Source organism: Hipposideros armiger, unplaced genomic scaffold, assembly GCF_001890085.2.
Source record: "Hipposideros armiger isolate ML-2016 unplaced genomic scaffold, ASM189008v1 scaffold_20, whole genome shotgun sequence".
NCBI lineage: Eukaryota > Metazoa > Chordata > Mammalia > Chiroptera > Hipposideridae > Hipposideros > Hipposideros armiger.
In genome coordinates, this window is record NW_017731370.1 from 5541065 (window position 1) to 5557456 (window position 16392).

At 41.8% G+C, this 16392-nt stretch overlaps 1 pseudogene; it reads left to right on the forward strand.

Annotated features, from left to right (window-relative positions):
* The first annotated feature begins 13990 nt into the window (after positions 1–13990).
* LOC109378964 (translationally-controlled tumor protein pseudogene) lies at positions 13991–14557 on the forward strand (annotated as a pseudogene).
* Positions 14558–16392: the final 1835 nt, after the last annotated feature.

The following is a 16392-nucleotide window of genomic DNA, read 5'->3' on the forward strand; positions in this document are numbered from 1 at the left end:
CTTTAATTTCTCTTTTCAGTGTCTTTTACTTCTTTGGTTAAATTTATTCCTATTTTATACTTCTTGAAGCAACTGTCAATGGGACTGTTTTCTTAATTTCTCCTTCCGATAGTTTGTTATTGGTGTATACAAATGCAATTGATTTCTGAATATTGATTTTGTATCCTGCTACCTTACTGAATTCATTTATCAGTTCCAATAGTTTTTTGATGGAATCTTTGGGGTTCTCTATGTATAGTATCATGTCATCTGCATATAATGACACTTTTACTTCCTCCTTACCAATGTGGATGCGTTTTATTTCTTTTTCATGTCTGATTGCTGTGGTTAGAACTTCCAGAACTATGTTGAATAAAAGTAGAGAAAGTGGACAGCCTTGTCTTGTTCCTGATCTTAAGGGGAATGATTTTAGCTTTTCCCCATTGAGTATGATGTTAGCTGTGAGTTTATCATATATGGCCTTTATTAAGTTGAGATATGATCCCTCTATTCCCACTTTACTAAGAGTTTTTACATAAATGGCTGCTGTATTTCGTCAAATGTTTTTTCTGCATCTATTGTTATGACCATATGATTTTTATTTTTCATTTTGTTGATGTGGTGTGTCACATTAATTGATTTGCAGATATTGAACCAACCTTGCATACTGGGGATGAACCCCACTTGATCATGGTGTATAATCTTATTAATATATTGCTGAATTCTGTTTGCTAATATTTTGTTGAGGAATTTTGCATCTATGTTCATCAGGGATATCAGCCTGTAGTTTTTCTTTTTTGTACTGTCTGTCTGGTTTTGGAATCAGGGTGATGGTTGCCTCATAGAACGAGTTTGGGAGACTTCCCTCCTTCTGGATTTTTTGAAATAGTTTTAGAAGAATAGGTGATAATTCTTTTTTGAATGTTTGGTAAAATTCACTTGTGAAGCTATCTGGTCCAGGGCTTTTGTTTGTTGGGAGCTTATTGATTACTGATTCAATTTCATTGGTAGTAATCAGTCTATTCAGAATTTCTGTTTCTTTTTGCATTAGCTTTAGAAGGTTGTATGCTTCTAGAAAATTATCCATTTCTTCCAGTTTGTCAAATTTGTTGGCATATAGTTGCTCATAGTAATTTCTTAAAATTTTTTGTATTTCTGTGGTGTCTGTTGTCACTTCACTTCTTTCGTTCCTGATTTTACTAATTTGTGTCCTCTCTCTTTTTTTTGATGAGTCTGGCTAGAGGTTTGTCAATTTTGTTTATCTTCTCAAAAAACCAGCTCTTGGTTTCATTAATCTTTTGTATTATTTTTCTGGTCTCTATTTCATTTATTTCCGCTTCGTCTTTATTATCTGCTTTCTTGTGCTCCCTTTGGGCTTATTTTGCTATTCTTTTTCCAGTTCCCTGAGGTATAAGGATAACCTATTGATTTGAGATTTTTCTTGCTTCTTTAGGTAGGCCTGCACTGCTATGAATTTCCCTCTTAGGACTGCTTTCACTGCATCCCAAAGATTTTGGGTCATGGTGTTTTCATTTTCATTTGTCTCGAGGTATCTTTTGATTTCTTCCTTGATCTCATTTTTGACCCACTTGCTATTTAGTAATTCAGCCTCCATGTATTTCTGTGTTTTCCAGTTTTTTTTCTTGTAGTTGATTTCTAATTTCATAGCACTGTGGTCAGAGAAGATACTTGACATGATTTTGATTTTCTTAAATTTATTGAGAATTGTTTTGTGGCCTAATATATTGTCTATCTTGGAAAGTGTTCCATGTGCACTTGAAAAAAATGTATATTCTGTAGCTTTGGGGTGAAATGCTCTGAAAATATCAATTAAATCCAGCTGGTCTAATGTGTCATTTAAGGCCCCTGTTTCCACATCGATTTTTTTTTTAAAGATTTTTATTGGGGAATTGGGGGGATGGGAACAGTGCTGGGGAATTGGGGAAAGGGGAACAGACAAGTTGCTGTCGTTTTGTTCTTCAATCTAGTTGTGGAGGATGTTGCTTCACTGGCCCAAGTTGGCACCATCATTGCGCTCTTCTCTGGCGAGGCAGATCAGTCGCCGGCTTCTGGACGGCCGCTCACTGCGGCTGCTGGCCGCTCACGCTGGCTGCTGGCGACACACAGTAGCCCATGGCAATCCACTGCCACAGGGACTGCAGCCCACGCCGTCGCCGGCGACTCATGGCAGCCCAGCTCCAGGTCAAGCTGTTGTTCAGCATCTTAGCTATGGAGGGCAGTGTCACTGGCCCTCATATGTGGGATCCGAACCGGGGCCCTCTGGCATCCCAAGCGAGTTCTTAACCATCGCGCCACTCGGCCGGCCCTCCACATCGATTTTTTTGTCTGGAGGATCTGTCTATTGGTGACAGCGGGGTGTTGAAGTCCGAGTGTTACTGTTGATCTCTGTCTTTATGTCTGCCAGTATCTGTTTTATTTATTTAGGAGCTTCTATGTTAGGTGCATAGATGTTTACTAGGGTTATGTCCTCTTGTTGGTCCGATCCCTTTATTATTATGAAGGGCACTTCTTTGTCCTTTATTATATTCTCCAATTTAAAGTCTATTTTATCTGATATAAGTGTCACTACTCCAGCTTTTTTCTCAGTTCCATTTGCAGGAAATATTTTACCCCATCCCTTTACTTTTAGCCTGTTTGTGTCTTTTGATCTGAGGTGAGTCTCTTCTATACAGTATATGCAAGATTCTTGCTTTCTTATCCATTCAGCCACCCCAGGTTTTTTGATTGGAGCATTTAATCCATTTACATTTAATGTGATTATTGATAGGTGTGTAGTTATTGCCATTTAGTTATTTGTGTTTCTGGTCTTCATTAGTTAGGTTGTTTTTTTCTTTTTCTGCTTAAAGAAGCCCGTTTAACATTTCCTGCAATGCTGACTTGGTGTAACAAATTCCTTTAGCTTATTCTTTTCTGGGAAGCTCTTTCTCTCTCCTTCAATTTTAAATGATAACCTTGCTGGATAAAGCAATCTAGGTTGTAGGCCTTTGTTTTTCATCACTTTGAAGACCTCCTGCCACTCCCTTCTGGCCTGAAGAGTTTGTAGAAAAGTTGGCTGATATTCTCATGCCCTTGTAAATAACTTGCTGCCTGTCCCTTGCTGCTTTTAGGATTCTGTCTTTGTCTTTAACCCTTGTCATTTTCACTATAATGTGTCTTGGTGTGGGCCTGTTTGGGTTCATCTTGGTTGGAACTCTGTGTACTTCCTGGGCTTGTAAGTTAATTCCCTTTGCCAGGTTAGGGACGTTTTCAGTCACTATTATTTCAAATAGGTTGTGGATTCCTTGCTCCCTCTCTTCTCCTTCTGGTATTCCTATGATGTGCATGTTGTTGCGTTTGATGTTATCACCCAGCTCTCTTAAACCATTTTCAATGTTTTTTATTCTTTTTTAGTTTTGTTGATCCACTTGGATGATCTCTGCTATCTTGTCTTCTAAGTTGCTGATTCAATCCTCTGCTTCATCCAATCTGCTGGTAATTCCTTTGAGTTTGTTATTTATTTCAGTAATTGCATTCTTTAGTTCTAGCTGTCTTCCATAATTTATCTTATTTTATATTCTCACCAATTTCCTTGAACATTTTAATCATCAGTGTTCCCAACTCTGTCTCCGATAGGTTGATTGCCTCTATTTCCTCTAGTTCCACTGATTCAGGAGGTTTCTTCTGTTCTTTTATTTGGGATGTGTTTGTTTCCCCATTCTGGCTTACTCTTTGTGTTTGCTTCGATGTATTATGTAGATCCTCTAGGTCTCTCAGTCTTTTCTGGGTGGACTTATGTGATATGTGTCCTTTATATTTGAATTGTTCAGTCTCCCTATTCTCCTGTGTGCAACAGAGGTGTTCCTTGTGTTATGTGTCTTCTCCTGTTGATATTGTGCTTTGATTGCTTTTGGCTTGTCAGTAGGTGGAATTGATGGGATTGACTCCCAGGCTGACTAGCTGTGAGGATTAGCTGTGTCCACAGTTTATGAGCTACTGTGTGAGGGTTGTCCCCTCTGATGAGACCCGGCCCCTATGGACTCTTGTGCCTGTAGCAATTTCCCTTTGGGTGTGACTCTTGTAGATCAAACCCGGTAATGCTCTGGTTTGGTCTAAAGTTGACCTCTGGATGTGATGATTCTTGAGCCTCTTTGGCTGGGCTCTACTGCAGAGAGATTTTAGAGCAAAACAGATAAACAAGCACGACCACAACAGCCACCAAAAAAACCCAGATACTCTCACAGGTAAAAAACAACCAACAAACAACACTAAATATGCACAGAAATATCAAACATACAAAAAAATTGCATAAAAATGAAAAGAAGGAGGAAAAGTAGAGCCTTGAAGAGAAAGAAGAGAAGGGAGAGAGAGAGAGAGAGAGGGGAGACAAGAAAGAAGAAAGAAAGAAAGAAAGAAAGAAAGAAAGAAAGAAAGAAAGAAAGGAAGAAAGAAAGAAATATATATGTATGTCTACACACCCATATATATGGATATATATATATATATATATATATATGTATACACACACATATATATATATACCTATATAAAAAACTAAAAATGATAATAATGAAATAGAAAAAATAAAAACACCCAAAACAAGCAAACAAAAAAACCCCAAAACACCCCAAAATCCAAACAAACAAAAAGAAAAAAAAACACACCAAAGAAAAACCAGTGCGTCTTGGCTAAAGTCCACCACACTCTCTCCAGGTTGTCCTCTGCTGTACAGCAGCTCCTCTGCGTCTTGTGGTGCAGAGCTGGCCACCTGGCGCCTAGAGTGACCCTGGCGATGCAGGTCTAGATGAATAGGGTTATGAGGTGTGACTGGTAGTTTTTACAAAGTCAATGTCATTTCTGCTCTCACCTGCCCAGAGGCACACTGAGAACTGCGCAGCCAGAAGGCTCCATGTGCATCTTCGGGCACTTTTCCCACTGGAGGCTGTGGGGGGTGTGAGATTTCTGAGCCGCTAAAAGCCACCTGCTGGGAGTCCTGTGAGTGACTCAGCAACTGAAGTTGCCCTGCCTCCCAAGCGGAGCAGAAGTGGGGGCGGAGTAGGTAGGCCCACACTCTGCAGCCTAACCCCCTGGGAGTAGGAGCACCTCTGTAATCTGACACTACTCCTCCATTCAGAGGTCAGCTTAAGACTCTGGCATGGTGGGGGACAGGGTTTCCGAGGGAAGGTGGGGGTGGGTTCTTATCTATGCAGTTGTTTTTTGCTTTCTGTCTGAGAAAAAGAAAAAAAGAGAGAAAAACAAACAAACAAACAAACGAAACATCCCACCGCCGTTTTGAGCTGAGACTTCTGCCTCAGAAGCTCCAGCCATGCTCCTGGCGCGGGATGGGGCACAGGGGCTGAGCCTGCCCTGGCGCTACAATGCTCTCCAACCTGTCTCCTGGGGCCCCGCCGTCTCCGCAGCTGCGGGTGCAGACCACGGCCCCCCACGAACGTCTCGCCTCTCTCTTCCCCCACTCACCCGGTCTGCCCACTTCAAGCAATTGTGGGAGTCTCTTAGCTGTAGCTGTTCTGTGTGATGAATAGAAGTTCCTTTGATGAGTTACAGCTGTTCAAATTGCTGCAATTTCCAAGGGGGAACTCAGGGAGCCGTCCTCACAGCGGCCATTTTCCCTCTCTCAGTCTTTACATTTTTAATTCAAATGAATGTCATAATTTTAGGCATCTCAGACAGCTATTAAAGAGCAAATGTGAAGTTAGAAGGGAATGGTTATCATTTGTGTTAGCACCAAAACTGCCTCCTCCTTTCTTCTACCTTTTCATTCTCTTTTCCTCCTCCCAGAGTGGGCTCTGGATTCAAAGACAGATCCTTACCTAAGCCTGTGGTCAACAGGTGACCCAGGATGCCAGATCATAACCTGGGACACATAATAGACAACAGAGGAATGGATTGAAAGTCACTGTTTTCTCAACCGAAAGAGAATGTATGTGCACCAAAAGGCATGCACAAGAATGTTCAAAGCAGCACTATTCATAACAAAGTCCAAGCCAGAAAGGACCCAAATGTTTAACAGCAATAGAACAGAATAAATAGATTGTGGTGTATTCATACAATGGAAGAACAATAAAAAAGAACAAAGTACTACAAAGTCAGACAATTAAGTTCACGAACTCATCCTAGAAAAAGTGCTACATACCTCATTGCTGAATATCACAACGGCCACCTTTGATGTACTCCCCTTGGGAAGCTATGCACCGATGCCAGCACCTAGTCCACCCTTCAAAGCAATTTTGGAACTCTTTTCCTGGAATGGCCATCAGAGCTGTTGTTGTATTACCCTTGATGTCCTGAATGTCAACAATATGTCTTCCTTTCAATATTTCCTTTATCTTCAGGTAAAGAAAGAAGTCATTGGGGGCCAGATCAGGTGAGTACAGAGGGTGTTCCAATACAGTTATTTGTTTACTGGCTAGAAACTCTCTCAATGACAGTGCTGTGTGAGCTGGTGCACTGTCATGATGCAAGAGTCATGATTGTTGGTGAAAAGTTCAGTTCATCTAAGTTTTTCAGCACTTCCAAATAGTAAACTTGGTTAACTGTTTTTCCAGATGGCACAAATTCATAATGAATAATCCCTCTGATATCAAAAAAAGGTTAGCTGCATCATTGCAACAAGTTCATGAACTTAATTGTCAGACCGCGTATAGCCTGCACCCCCTCCTATATGAATCTTGCAGGCAAACTGATGAGACGGGAAAAAAGACAGACATAAGAGCATATGCTGTATGACTCCACATATATGAAGTTCAAAAACAGGTAAACCTAAGTGACAGGGTTACTTCTGTATGGAGGGGTGGTGTTGACTGAGAATGGGCATAAGGGAGCCTTCTGGGTGATAGAAAGCTCTTTCATAATGTTCTGGGTACTTACATCACCGACTCACTGAGCTGGACTCTTAAGATTTGTACCATTTACTGTATGTTTCATCCCAATAAAGAAAATTTGAAACTACAAAAAGAGAAAGCCTAGTTCTAATTTTACCCCTGAATCTCACATTTCTGGGCCCTACTCTCTTTCTCTTCTTCTCACCCACATGTTTCATAAAATGGAAGCCCCTTTTGGCTGTATAGTCAACTTGCCTGGTTTGTTCCCTGTTGGCTTCCCAGGTATTTTGCTAGACCATGTAACAAAAATAGAAGCTGCCTTCTCATCACTTCCTCTGTGACTGCACAGAAAGCTTCAGGCTGTGCAGTTTGCCACTTGAAGCCTGCCCTTGCCTCAGGAGCTGTGTCCTCTGGCCACCAGAACCCCTGTTCTCTCCATGTCTCCCCAAGTCAGAATCAGGCATGCAGAGCTGTTTGTAGCTTGTAGTTTAATGCTTCTGTTTCCTATTTGGGTGTCCATAGAAAGGGTCTGAAAGTTAGGTGGTATTAGTTAACTGTTGTCACAAAAATGCCACCTAGCAAGCCACACCAAATCTCAGTGTCTTCAAACAACAACCATTATTAGTGCTCAAGGTTATGGGTTAGCTGGGTGGTCCTTCTGCTCTGAGCCAGGCTCTGCTCATCTCAGCTGGGCTCGCTTATGAGCTGCTGGTCAGCCGGAGGATAAGTGCTCAAGGATGGCCTCATCTATGTTTGGTGGTCAGCTGCCTGTTTTCTGGGGGGATGACATGACTGAATAGCATGTCTCCCATCCTCCAGCAGGCTACTCCAGGCATCGTAGCTAGGGGTCTGAGAGGGATGAGGTACTCAAGGGCTCTGGAGGTCAGGCTTGGAACTGGTAAACCACCCCTTCTGTCCTATTCTACCTGTCAAAATAAGTCAGACAGAAATCAGTATGGAGGTATCTCAAAAAACTGGAAATGGAACTACCTTATGACCCAGCAATTCTACTCTTAGGTACATATCCAAAGAAATCCAAAATGCTAATTTTAAAAAATGTATTCACCCCTATGTTTATTGCAGCGTTATTCACAATACTCAAGATATGGAAACAATCGATATGCCCATAGGTAGATGACTGGATCAAGAAACTGGTTCATTTATACAATGGAGTATTACTCAGCCATAACGAAGAGTGAAATCTTACCATTTGCAATGATATGGACACACCTAGAGAATATTATACTAAGTGAATTAAGTCAGACGGAGAAAAATGAATACCATATGATCTCACTTATATGTGGAATCTAAAGAATAGAATAAATGAACAAACTAATCAGAAACAGTCTCAGAGATATAGAGAAAAAGCTGAGGGTTGCTAGATGGGAGGGGGTTGGGGATGAGGAAGAAGCTGAGGGGATTAGAAAGCACAATCAGTAACCACAAGATTGCCATGGGGATACGAAAGACAGTTTGGGGAATATAATCAATAATGTAAAGATTTTGTAGGGTATCCGATGGACACTTGTCTTATTAGGGAGACCACTTCATGGACAGTGTAGATGCCTGACCACTGCAGTGTACACCTGAAGCTGAAGCTGAGTAATAATGAATGTCAACTATAATGTAACATGTATGTATAGTCACAGGATGTGGAATACAGCATAAGGAATAAAGTCAGTGGAACTGTAACAGCTATATACAATGTCAGAGGGATTGTAGATTGGGGAGGAGGGTTATCACTTTGTGAGGGGTGTAAATGTCTAACTATTACGTTGTTTTGTACACCTGAACCTAATAAAAAAATTATAAGTCAGATAGGTCCAGGTTCAAGGGCTGGGAAACGTTTTACCTCTGGATTGGATAAACTGAACAGTCACATTGCAGTGAGTGTGCATACAGGGAGGGGTAGAAAATCAGGGCCATATTTAAAAAAAATAATCAATCTACATGTAGCTGAGTCATTAAGACAGTAGCATTGAGAATTGGGACTTCCCATCCACAAAGCATCTGTGGGACAGAATCTGTTACCCAGGCTTCACAGTCTTCAGTCTTTTTTTTTTTTAAGATTTTAATTAAAACTATAGCTAACATACAATATTATATTAGTTTCAGGGGTACACCATAGTTATTCAACATTTGTGTACCTAAAAAAGTGATCACCATGGTAAGTCCAGCAATCATCTGACACTGTACTATGCTATCACAATATTATTGACAATATTCCCCATGCTGTATGTAGGTTATATCCCCATGACTCATTTGTTTTATACCTGGAAATTTTGACCTCTTATTTCCCTTCACCTTTCACCCTCCCTTTTTAATTTTTCTGTTACAGTTGATATTCAATATTATTTTATATTAATTTCAGCTGTACAGCATGTAGTTAGACACTTACATAATTTAAGAAGTGATCCCCCTGATTAGTCTAGTCCCCACCTGGCACTATGCATAGTTATTACCATATTATTGACTATATTTCATGTTTTACTTTATATCCCCATGACCATTTTGTAACTGCTAATTTGTACTTCTTAACCCCTTCATGTTTTTTTCACCCTACCTCCCTGACTCCCTCCCATCCATCACCCCAACAGAAATAGTACTCATCTGACACCATACATAGTTATTAATATATTATTGACTATATTGCTTATGCTATACCCTACATCCCCGTGACTACTTTGTAACAACAAATTTGTACTTCTTAATCCCTTCCCCTTTTTTTACCCATACTTCCAACTCCCCTCCCATCTGGCAACCATCAAAATGTTCTCTGTATGTATGAGTTTGTTTCTGTTTTGTTTGTTAATTTTGTTAGTTCCACATATAAGTGAAATCACATTAGATATGCCTTTCTCTCTCTGATATACTCCACTCAGCACAATACCCTCCAGGTCCATCTGTGCTGCTGTACAAGGCGAGAACCCATTCCCTTCCATAGCTGAACAATATTCCATTGTATATATGTACCACCTCCACTTTATCCATTCATCCATCAATGGATACCCAGGCTGCCTCCACATCTTGGCCATTGTAAACAATGCTGCAATGAATATATGGATGCACATGACTCCTCGAAGTAACATTTTGAGTTTCTTCAGATAAATACCCAGAAGTGAGATTACTTGGTTCTTCATTGTCTCTTGTTTTGGCCTTCGTTTTAAAGTTTATTTTGTCTGGTATAAGTATTGCTACCCAAGATTTTTTTTGTTTGTTTTGTTTTGTTTTGTTTTTTTCATTTTCATGAAATATCTTTTTCTATTCTTTTACCTTCTGTCTGTGTGTGTCTTTCAATCTGAAGTGAGTCTCTTGTAGACAGCATATATATATGTAAGGGTTTTGTTTTCTTACGCATTTAGCCACACTATGGCTTTTGATTGTGGCATTTAATACATTTACATTGACAGTAATTGTTGATAGATATGTGGCTATTGCCATTTTATTATTCATAATTTTGATTTTTTTCCATCTTAAAGAAGTCCTGCTAACATGCCTTGAAACATAGGTTTGGTGATGATGAACTCCTTTAGCTTTTTCTGTCCTTTGGTTTTAAATGATAGCTTTGCTGGGTAGAATAATCTTGGTTGTAGGTCCTTACTTTCGATGACTTATTAATAGAATATTTTGTGTCAATCCCTTCTAACCTGCAAAGTTTCTGTTGAGAAATCAGCTGACAGTCTTATGGGAGCCCCCTTGTAAGTAAGTAACTGCTTTTCTTTTGCTGCTTTTAGGATTCTCTTTATCTTTAATCTTTGACTTTTTAATTATAATGTGTCTAGGGATGGGCCTGTTTGTGTTCATCCTGTTAGGGACTCTCTGCACTTCCTGGACTTGTATTTCTATTTCCCTCACCAGGTTAAGAAAGTTTTCAGTCATTATTTCCTCAAATAGGTCCTCAATCCCTTGCTTCCTCTCTTCTCATTCGGGTACCCCTATGATGTAAATATTGTTATGCTTAATGTTGTCCCAGAGATCTCTTTAATTATCCTCATTTTTAAAATTCATTTTTCTGTTTTCTGTTCCAATTGGGTCTTTTCTGTTACCTTTTCTTCTAAATTGTTGATTCAATCTTCTGCTTCATCTAGTCTGCTGGTGATTCCTTCTAGTGCATTCTTTTTTTTTAAGATTTTTTAATTGGGGAATTGGGGAAGGGAGCAGTGTTGGAGAATTGAATAAGGGGAACAGCCAAGTTGTTGTCCTTCAATCTTAGTTGTTGAGGATGCAGCTAGCTTAGCTCCAAGTCCAGTCGCCATCCAGCTGTCCATTGCAGCTCACAGCCACTCAGCTCAAGGTGCCATGTTCAATCTTAGTTGCAGGTGGGCATAGCCCACCATCCCATGTGGAAGTCAAACCGGAAGCCTTGTTGTTAAGAGCACATGCTCTCACCAGCTGAGCTATCTTTCCATCTGTTGGCAGCTCAGCAGCAGGTAAGCTCAGGCACAGCTCACTGGCTCATGTGGGAATCGAACCAGTGACCCTGTGACTCAGAGCTCCCGCTCTTAACCAACTGAGCCACTCAGCTGGCCCCCTTCTAGTGCATTCTTTATTTCAGTTACTGTATCCTTCACTTCTGACTTTTTTTATGGTTTCTATATCCTTTTTAATGCTTGCTGTCTCCTTGTTGAGATTCTCACTAAGTTCCTTGAGCATCCTTATAACCATTGTTTTGGACTCTGTCTCTGGTAGGTTGCTTACCTGCATTTTGTTTAGTTCTTTTTTTGGATTTTACTCCTGTTCTTTCATATGGGACACATTTCTCTGTTTTCTCAATTTGGCTGCCTCTCTGTGTTTGTTTCTATATATTAGGTAGATCTGCTATGTCTCCCAGTCTTGGCTGGGTGGCCTTATATAGTAGGTATCCTGTGAGGCCCACTGTAACTGTCTTCCTAGTCACCTGCTTTAGGTGATCCAGGAGTGTCCCTTGTGTAAGTTGTGTGTGCCCCTCTGTTATAGTTGAGCCTTGATTGCTATAGCCATGTCAGTGTGTGAAATTGACCCTTAGGCTGACTGCTGTAGGGTTTGACCATATCCACAGCTTATGGGCTGCTATGTGGGAGGCTTACCCCACTGAGTGGGATTTATCCCAGTCTGGTGCCTGTTGAGACTACCCTTTATGTGTGTCACTTGTGGGGCTAATTGGGTGGTGTTCTGCTGTGGTCTGAAGCCAACCTCCAATTATGTTGGTTCTGGGACCTCTTGGGAGGGGCTTCAGTGCTGGCCCAAATCACCCACTGCCTGTGGCTGGTTGGAAACTACCTGGTAGGAGCTACAAAGTGATCTGTGGTTATTTGCTGCCTGTGCTAAACCTGGAGGTGCGTGGAAGAGGCCATGGTATGAACAGAGGCCGTCTGCCACCAGTACCGAGCCTGGGGTAGCTCTGCAAAAAGCCTGGACACTCCAAGGCCTGTTGCTACCTGGCAGCTCCCTAAGGTTCAGCCAATGATAGAGGCTTGTGTGGTATGTGAGTTGGGTGAGGCAGGGTCTCAGGGAGTCACTAGAATGGGAAGAGCTATGGTCAGTAGGTTAATGTAGACTCTGGTTTGGTGCTAGTGCTGAGCCCACAGCTACTTAGCAAAAGCCTCAGCGCACACGAAGGCCAGTCACTGCCTGCCTGGGGCCAGCTAACCCTTGGAAGTTGTCCAAGAAAAAGTGCAATGTGGGCGGGGCTGGCTGCTGACCTAGAATCTGCCTCCAGCATTGGGGGAGTTTGGTGGGGTGGGGTCCCAGTGAGTTAGCAGGGTGCAGCAGCGAAGCTCACCAGGCCAATCAAATTCACATTTGACCTTGGTGGGGGCGGGATCAATACTCGAAAGATGGCATCTACCTGCTGCCTGCATAGGAAGAGGACCTCACACAGGAAAAATGCTGACTGCCCTCCAGCCATACCCCCGAAGCCACACACCTTAGTCTGCCCCCCACGCCTCCACCCCCCTACCATACATCTCCGATGCCTACCACATCACCATCCCTCTGCTGGAGCCCAAGATGAGTGCCTGCAAGAGAGTGAGTTTGTGCACAGACCATTTAAGAGAAAGTTTGGGTTTCCCACAGCCTTCTGTCCCACCCAGGCATTTGGAATCCCCGCTGTTTTTCACAGTCAGATGCTGTGTGGGCTCCTCTTTCCCGCACCAGAACTCTGGGTTGAAGAGCCTGGTTTGAGGGCTGGGGTCCCTTGCTCCTCCAGAGGGAACCTCCACAGCTGAGTATCCTTTCTGATTCTCAACCACCACACAGAGGTTTTGGGGCCCTTTCTGCATCTCTGCCCCTCCTACCCAGTCTTGATGTGGCTTCCTCTTTATATTTCTCATTATAGGACTCCTGTTTGTCTAGGCTTCAGATGGTTATCCGGATTGATTGTCCTATGATTTAGTTGTAATTTTAATGTGTTCACAGAAAGACATAGGCACAGTGTTTATCTATTCCACCATCTTGGATCTCTCAGTTCCCAGTCTTCAGCCTTGACCCTGACCCTACAGAACCAGTCAAACTGGTTCTTCAACCCTCTTTTATGCACTATTTTTTGGGGGCTCAGCAGGCTGTTTTAATCCTTAATAATCAACCAAATATATGGCAATGTGAGTGAGGACAAACAAGGATCAGCCTTGAATGTTTCTGCTCATGGGGAGATGTTTTAGGTCAAGTTTCACAGAAGAGGCTGAAATGGGGATTCTTGTTAAGTGACTTGTTGAGGGAAGATGCTCAGGAAAAGGGGGCTGGACTAAGTATGGATGTGTTCTCCTCAGGAGCTCAAAAATGGTCCCACCTTGACACAAGGAGGTATTGGTTCTGGCTGTCCCTAGGTAAGGGGCTGGACACATCTCCATTGTTGTGGCTTCCTTCAGCCTCAGGCAATACTCTAGAGGAGGATTTAGCTGTGAGTTCTTAACAGCCAACACTTGGAGAAACTGGGGAATGGGAATGTGGCCCAGGAAATGGGGGTTTGGGTTGGACTCCAACAGCATTTCTTACAGAGAAGCATGATTTAGAAAGTGAAATCCAAACTCAGAGAACTAGAGAAGATTTAGAGGAGGCCTAACTACTGTATTTAAAAGTATGATGGCTTTTTCCCGCCTGCTCTCCCCTCTCCTGGAGTGCCACTCCAGCTGCCTCATATTTGCTCCGAGCTCCAGCTAGGCCAGTGCCACCATCGTCTTCTGCCAGTTGCCATCATGATCATCTACTGGAACCTCATCAGCCATGACATGTTCTCTGACATCTACAAGACCCGGGAGATTACAGATGGGCGATCCCTAGAGGTGAAGGAGAAGATGGTCAGTAGGATAGAGGGTATCATTGATGACTCGTTCATTGGTGGAAATGCCTCTGCTGAAGGCCCCGAGGGCGAAGGTTCTGAAAGCATGGTAGTCACTGGTATTGATATTGTCATGAACCATCATTTGCAGGAATCCAGCTTTGCAAAAGAAGTGTACAAGAAGTACATCAATGATTACATGAATTCAATTAAAGGGAAACTTGAAGGAGAGAGACCAGAAAGAGTAACACCTTTTATGACAGGGGTTGCTGAACAAATCAAGCACATCCTTGCTAACTTCAAAAACTACCAGTTCTTTATTGGTGAAAACCCAAATCCAGATGGCATGGTTGCTCTGCTGGACTACTGTGAGGATGGTGTGACCCCATACATGATTTTCTTTAAGGATGGTTTAGAAATGGAAAAATGTTAACACAGTTGGCCATTGGGATCCATTACCTGTCATCATCATAATTGGCTGCTGCTTTTCCTCCATGCAGCAGGACTAGGACAGATGGGACTGATGTTACCTTGAGCTCTTTGTTTATCTTGACCTTGATTTATTTGGAGTGGAGGCATTGTTTTTAAGAAAAACATGTCATGTAGGTTGTCTAAAAATAAAATGCATTTAAACTCAATTGATAAAATGCCTCTTAGTTTAATACATATTTAAATCCATCCTGTGTAGAGTTCCTGGAGAAGCTAGACCTTGGTAGATAACTACTATAAAGTGTAAGACTGTCTTCAGATAACTTCTACAGTGAAAACTACTTCTGGGACTGGAATATAAAAACAAGGGTGAAAAGTCTTAATTTGGACTTGAAATGAAAGGAAAGACAGGCCATGCTCACAGCCGACATTTGAAGTGGATTCCTTAGACATTTCATCACCTACAAAAGAAAGCAGTTAACTCTGGAAGAGATTACCAAAAGAATAAAAAGAGACCAATATAATTGGAAGCAAAGTATTGTCTGAGCTTCTTTATCAGATATCGTTAGGACCAAGTTCTAGAAAAATCTATATATCTCCTGCAATTGTGTGATAAACTTTTATCAAACTCCCCGGAATGTGGTTGGCAAACTGGCTCATCTTGCCACCTTGTTTGTATGACTTTAAGGTGGTGTTTACATTTTTAAATGGTGAAAATCAAAGTAGCTTATGGGATATGAAACATGAAATCTAATTTGTATCTCGCTGTATTTGGACACTGCCATATTCGTTTATGGGTTGATTGTCTCTGGCACCGTAAGAGCTGAGATGAGTGACAGACCTTGAGGGCCAGTAAATCCTAGAATAAACATGTGGCCCTTCACAGGAAAACTAAAAAAAAAAGTTTGATGACTTTTCATGTAGAGGAACCCATTCTGTAGACAGATCTAGGCTCCATAATTGAACACTCCATAGAAGCAGATTTGGGTTTAATGTAAGAGGAGAACATTGTATAATTAGAGCAATCTGAAAATAGAAAGGACTGCCTTGGGAGTAGTGAGTTTCCAAATAAATAGACTAGGCACCATTTGACAGGAAGATCGTGTAGGACATTAGTTAGACTCCTGAAAGATGGAGAGAGAGATAATGGCTAGGATCACACATGCTTGATTCCTTGATGTTTTGGCCATAGATTCAAGAGAGAGATGTGCATAGGGGACATTCACTCAGGACAAATACAGTTCTATTAATTCAGGGCTTTGGCTTCAATCCCCTGTTCATTACCTCCAGCTCTGGCTGGCTGGGCCACGTGCCAGCTGAGAGGAACCTTTTTATAGTCAGAGTGAGCCCTGGTACACATATAGCACAAGCTACAAAGAAGAGAAAGGCGGACCCTAAAAGAAAGGTCAAGATAGATAGACCCTAAGAAGGGTCACTGTTTATATCCTTCCCAAAGCAATGCCAACCTTAAAAATAAAACAGCTGATTATTTCACCAGCAAGATGGGTTTATTCAGGAGTAGCATAGAATTGCAATATGGCGTCAGCCAACTATGGCACAGCCATAGGCAAGGCCAGAGAACAAAGGAGAGGGCCTTGCTTTTTTTAGGTTTTAGGAGCAAATTGGGGAGGGTTGTTTTGAACAAAAATTCATTGGAGAAGAACAAGAATTTAAGGTTGTAGCAGTTTCTCATTGGCTGCAAGCAGTGGTTAGTGGGTCATTACTAGGGTAGGGAGGGCTCTTCCTTTTCTTAAAAGCAGGAGATGAAATTCTCATTTGATTACAGTAATGTCCTCTCTTGTCAAAATAATTCTTATCTTCCTTCTTCCTGCTGGCTATGTAGGCTGTACCAAGTGGGTACCTGCATGTGATGTTCCCCCTTCAGGGCTT